Source organism: Otolemur garnettii, unplaced genomic scaffold (assembly GCF_000181295.1).
Source record: "Otolemur garnettii isolate 467f Iridium unplaced genomic scaffold, OtoGar3 scaffold00187, whole genome shotgun sequence".
NCBI lineage: Eukaryota > Metazoa > Chordata > Mammalia > Primates > Galagidae > Otolemur > Otolemur garnettii.
This window is the reverse complement of record NW_003852582.1, coordinates 189,451-195,597: the sequence shown is the minus strand read 5'-3', so window position 1 is coordinate 195,597 and position 6,147 is coordinate 189,451. Positions and strand designations below refer to the sequence as shown.

General features: G+C 42.8%; 1 protein-coding gene and 1 non-coding gene across 2 annotated transcripts in view; one reads left to right on the top strand and one right to left on the bottom strand.

Annotated features, from left to right (window-relative positions):
- CCDC173 (coiled-coil domain containing 173) overlaps nucleotides 1-6,147 on the top strand; it is a 48,823-nt gene that overhangs the window by 39,435 nt on the left and 3,241 nt on the right. The gene's annotated exons all lie outside the window — the stretch shown is intronic.
- On the bottom strand, nucleotides 4,198-4,301 carry LOC111721821. Its single transcript, XR_002770834.1, has one exon. It is a non-coding gene; the product is annotated as a U6 spliceosomal RNA (small nuclear RNA).

Genomic DNA, 6,147 nt, shown 5'->3' with positions numbered 1-6,147 from the left:
ACAGACGTCAGCCACAATGCCCAGCTATTTTTTTTTTTTTGGTTGCAGTTGTCATTGTTTGGCCGGGGCTTGATTTGAACTGGCCAGCTCTGGAGTATGTGGCTGGTGCCCTAGCCACTGAACTACAGGCGCTAATCCTGTATTATTTTCTTATCGTTGAGTTTTTTTACCTTTTTTAATTGTGGTAAAATATACATACATAGTAACAAAATTTACCATTTTAAGTATTTTGCTTATTTTGAGTTTTTTTTTTTTTTTTTTTTAAAGACAAGTCTTGCTCTATCACCCAGGCTAGAGTCCAGTGGTCTCGTCATAGTTTACAGCAACCTCAAACTCCTGGGCTCAAGTGATTCGCCTGCCTAAGCTTCCTGAGTAACTGGAACTTCAGGTGTGTGCCACCACACATAGCTAATTTTCCTTTCTTTTTTTCTGAGAGTCTCATTCTATTGCCCTGGGTAGAGTGCTGTGGCATCAGTGTAGCTCACAGCAACCTCAAACTCTTGAGCTTGAGTCTAAGCCTCCTTAGTAGCTGGGACTGCAGGCACCTGCCATAACACCTGGCTAGTTTTTCTATTTTTTAGTAGAGCCTGGTTCTTCCTTTTGCTCAGGCTGGTCTCAAACTCCTAAGCTCAAGCAATCCCCCGGCTTCTGAAAGTACAAGGTGTAAAGCACCATGCTGGCTAATTTTCTATTTTTAGTAGAGACAGAGTCTCTTTCTTGCTCAGGTTGGTCTTGAACACCTGACCTCAAGTGATCCTTCTGCCTTAGCCTACCAAATTATTAGAATTATAGGCATGAGCCAGTAAGTACATCATACTGATCATTACCAGTATAGTTCTTTAGAATTTTTTCATCATCCTGTACTAAAATCCGTACTCATTAAACAGTAACTCCCCATTCTCCCTTCCCTCTAGCTCTGGTAAACATTGTTATATTTTTTTATCTTGTATGAGTTTGATTATTCTTGGTATGTGGAATCATTCAATATTTGTCCTTTTCTGTGTGGCTTATTTCACATAGCATAATGTCATCATCATTTATCTGTGTTATAGTAGATGCCATTTTCATTCCTTTTTTTTTTTTTGAGACAGAGCCTCAAGCTATCGCCCTGGGTAGAGTGCCATGGCATCACAGCTCACAGCAAACTCCAACTCCTGGGCTCAAGTGAATCTCATGCCTCTGCCTCCCAAGTAGCTGGGACCACAGGTGCCCACCACAATGCCTGGCTACTTTTTTTGGTTGCAGCCGTCATTGTTGTTTGGCGGGCCTGGGCTGGATTTGAACCTACCACCTTAGGTGTATGGGGCTGGCACTTTAGCCACCTGAGCCCCGGGCACTGTGCCTACCATTTTCATTCCTTTTGAAGGCCCAATAATATTCCATTATAGGTATATACTGCATTTTGTTCATCCATACATCCATTAATGGACATTTGGGTTTTTTCTATCTTTTGGCTATTGTGAGTAATGCCTCTATGAACATTAGTATATAAATACTGTATCTGTTTGAGGCTTGGTATGGTGGCTCACACCAAATCTTAGCACTTTGGGAGGCCAAGGTGGGAGGATTGCTTAAGGTAAGGAGTTGGAGACCAGCCTGTAAGAGTGAGACCCCTTCTCTACAAAAAAATGAAAAATTAGCTGGGCATGGTGATGTATACCTATAGTCCCAGCTACTCAGGAGGCTGAGGCAGAATTGCTTGAGCCCAGGAGTTTGGGGTTGCAGTGAACTGTGACACCATTGTACTCTATCCCTCTATTCTGGGTGACCAGGGAGACTGCACCTTAGGGGAAAAAAATTTGAGCCCCTGTTTTAAATTCTTTTTCTTATATAGCCAGAGTAGAATTTCTATGTTAATTTTGTGTTTAATATTTTCGGGAAATGCCATACTATCTTCCACAGTAGCCATACCATTTTACGTTCCTACCAGGAAGGATTTCTCTAAACACATCTTTTTATTTTATTTTGTTTTAGACATAGTCTCACTTTGTCACCCTTGGTAGAGTACTGTGGTGTCACAACTCACAGCAACCTCCAACTCCTGGGCTTAGGCAGTTCTCTTGCCTCAGCCTCCCAAGTAGCTGGGACTACAGATGCCGGCCACAACGCCCGGCTACTTTTTTGTTGCAGCTTGGCTGGGGCTGGTTTTGAACGCTCCACCCTCGGTAAATGGGGCCGGCGCCCTACCCACTGAGCCATAGGCGCCACCCAAGTTTTCCTCTATGTTTTATGTAGTTTTATAGTTTTAGTTCTTAAGGTTACATTTTTGATTGATTTTGAGTTAATTTTTATTTTTACTTTTAGTTTTTTTTTTTTTTTTTTGTTTTTTTTTTTTGGAGACAGATTCTTGCAGGTTAGCATCAGCCTACCTCGGAGCAACCTTAAACTGGGTTCAATTCATCTTCCTGCCTCAGCCTCCCAAGTAGCTGGGACCACAGGTGCCCACCACAACGCCTGGCTATTTTTTGGTTGCAGCCGTCATTGTTGTTTGGTGGGCCCGGGCTGGATTTGAACCTACCAGCTTAGGTGTATGTGGCTGGCGCCTTAGCCACTTGAGCCACAGGCGCTGAGTCTTTTTATTTATTTTTTTTAAAGCCTGATTCTCTAGAGTTGTTTTACTGTAGTGGAAGGTTATCAGTCAACCAGTAATGTAGGCAGATGTTCCAACATCTTAAGCTAACGATGCTCTTTTAACTGTGTATGTGTTGAGGAAGGTACTTAAAGAACAGCACATTTATAATTTCTCCCAGGTTTTTTAGGTTTTTGCCAGGCTTCCTGGGGCCTCTTGTGTGAAGATGTAATTTAGCAATTAGTTGGGGGATCTGCAGAGTTTATTTCATCCCTCCTTTGACTGCTTCACTTTTATACTCTCACCCCATCCAACCCAAATGGAATCTGCCATTATTCCTCAATAATATGCAGGATTTTACCACATCAGCTGGAAAGATAGCAATACCCTCTATAGGAATGCCACAACCATGGAGTTTTTACCTGATTTAATAGCAAATTTTTTTAGTGTGTGTGTGAAAACACACTTTGCAAGTAGTTATGAGTACATAGTCACTACTGTTCTGAAATAGTTGATTTTAATAACTGTTAATAATAAACTTTGTGTGTAGGAGAGGGCCAAACACCTCATGTTACCGTTACCAAAAGTAGGATTCCCCCATATTATGATAAAGCCAATCCCAGATATTGTATCATTTTACCCATGTTTATGTATTTCAGTATTTAATTGTAAAAGACAGGGACTCTCTAGAAACTAACATAGCCATAATTCCACTATCATATCAAAAAAACTAATATTCAGTGATTGTTTGCCCTAAGTTGTCTCATGAATATTTTCATTTTTCTTCCTTTCTTTTTTTTTTCCTTTTCCTTCTTTTTCTTCTTTTGAGACAAGAGTCTCACTTTGTGACCTGGGTAGAGTGCCATGGTGTCCTAGCTCACAGCCACCTCCAACTACTGGGTTTGAGCTATCCCCTTGCCTCACCCTCCAAAGTAGCTAGAACTAGCTGCCTGTACTTCCAGCTACTTGGAAGGCTGAGGCAAGGGGATAGCAGGCACAAAGCCTGGCTAGATTTTTTCTATTTTTAGTAGAGACAGGGTCTCCCACCTGCCTCAGCTTTCCAGAGTGCTAGGATTATAGGCATAAGCCACTGCACCCAGCCCATGAATATTTTTAATTTTTTAAAAATAAAAATTTTTAAATTTTTTTTAATGCCGAGCCCATTGTTTGTGTTTTAAGGTGAAGCCCCCTTTGCAATTAAGTCCTTCATCCAGCTCGACACCTATAGCTCAACTGGCTAAGGCGCCAGCCACGTACACCTAAGGTGGCAGATTCGAATCCCCAGCCCGGACCCGCCAAACAACAGTGACGGCTGCAACCAAAAAATAGCCGGGCGTTGTGGCGGGCGCCTGTGGTCCCAGCTACTTGGGAGGCGGAGGCAGGAGACTCGCTTGAGCCCAGGAGTTGGAGGTTGCTGTGAGCTGTAATGCCATGGTACTCTACCCAAGGGGACAGCTTGAGGCTCTGTCTCAAAAAAAAAAAAAAAAAGTCCTTCATCCAGGAAACATGTTATATACGTGTACATTGTACCCATTAGTTGAGAACTTGCCAAACTCCCTTCGGCCTCCCCCTTCTTGAATTTAATTGTTTTCTCTCTGTGTGCACCTGTAATTGTTGATCTACTACTTAAAAATATGGAACAGTTCACAAGTGTGTTTGTTATCCTTGCGCAGGGGCCATGGTAATCTTTGTATCATTCCAATTTTAGTGTATGTGCTGCTGAAGCGAGCACTCATAAATATATATATATATTTTTTGGCCGGGGCTGGGTTTGAACCTGCCACCTTCAGCATATGGGCTGGTGTCCCACCCTTTTGAGCCACAGGCACCGCCCAACTCGTGAGTATTTTTAAACGTTTAGTCATTTAAATCAGCAATCAGGATGAAATCTATTTGGAATCCTTGTGATTTATTTGCTGAAGGCTTCAAAGAAGTTTTCATGATCAACTATTTGGTTTTCCTGAGATACTCTTTTTTTTTTTAAGAGACAATCTCACTTTATCACTCTTGGTGGTAGAGTGCTGTGGTGTCGTAGCTCACAGCAACCTTGGGCTTAGGTGATTCTCTTGCCTCAGCCTCCCAAGTAGGTGGGACTACAGGTGCCCACCAGAACACCCAGCTTTGTTTTGCTGCAGTTTGGCTAGGACTGGGTTCAAACCCACGACCCTTGGTATATGGGGCCGACGCCCTACCCACTGAGCCAAAGGTACTGCCCCTGAGATACCCCTTTTAAAGAACAAGTAACACAGATACTTGATTTTTTTTTTTTTGCTTCATTTGCCAGTTTACAAAATAATTAGCTTTCTAGTATCTGCCAAGGGTACATGTTACTATAGCCCCATATGTTAGCAGTTTTAAGATTTTGAACCTAATTTTAAAACAAATTTGTATGTATGCTAATGCCTATCAAATTTGAGGCACAGTCATATGAACAGTCCATTGTAATAATTCTTTTTTTTTTTTTGAGATAGAGTTTCACTATGTCACCCTCTGTAGAGTGCTGTAGTGTTACAGTTCACAGCAATCTCAAACTCTTGGGCTTAAGTGATTCTCTTGCCTTAGCCTCCCAAGTATTTGGGACTACAGGCACCTGTCACAATGCCCAGCTATTTTTGTTGTTGTTGTTGCAGTTGTCATTGTTGCTTTAGCTAGCCTGGGCCAGGTTTGAACCCACCAGCCTTGGTGTATGTGGCCGGTGCTGTAACCATTGTGCTATGGGCACCAAGCCATATAATAATTCTTTTCTTCTACTCTCACTTCCTCCCTGTGCTTCAGACAATTCTCTGGGTCCCCTCAGTATCTCCCTAATTACTAACATATCCTAGTTGTTCCTTGTTTTATGGCTTTTTTTTTTTTTAGAGACAGTTTTTTTTTTCTTTTTTTTTTAAGAACTTTATTGCCCTCGGTAGAGTGCCATAGTGTCACAACTCACAGCAATCTCCAACTCCTGGGCTTAGGTGATTCTCTTGCCTCAGCCTCTCAAGTTGCTGGGACTATAGGCCCCTACCACAATGCCTGGCTATTTTTTGTTGCAGTTTCGCTGGGGCCAGGTTTGAACCACCACACTTGGTATATGGGGCTGGTGCCTTACCCACTGAGCCACAGGTGCTGCCTGTAAGACAGAGTTTCAAGCTGTCACCCTAGGTAGAGTGCTATGATGTCATAGCTCATAGCTACCCCTAACTCTTGGGCTCAAACGATCCTTTTGCCTTTCTTTTTCTATTTTTAATAGAGACAGGGGTCTTGCTTTTGCTCAGGCTGGTCTTAAACTCATAAGGTCAAGCAATCCACCCGCCTCAGCCTGCCAGAGTGGTAGGATTACAGGTGTGACACACCATGCCTGGTCTTAGTTGTTCTTTAAGAGGCCACGTTTTAGCATTTTATGTTTGATGGGACAGATTTTAGCCTTAAAACACTTATTTTCCTGGTTTGGCGCCTGTGGCTCAAGTGGCTAAGGCGCCAGCCACATATACCTAAGGTGGTGGGTTCAAATCCAGCCCGGGCCCACCAAAACAATGACGGCTGCAACCAAAAAATAGCCAGGTGCTGTGGCAGGCGCCTGTGGTCCCAGCTACTTG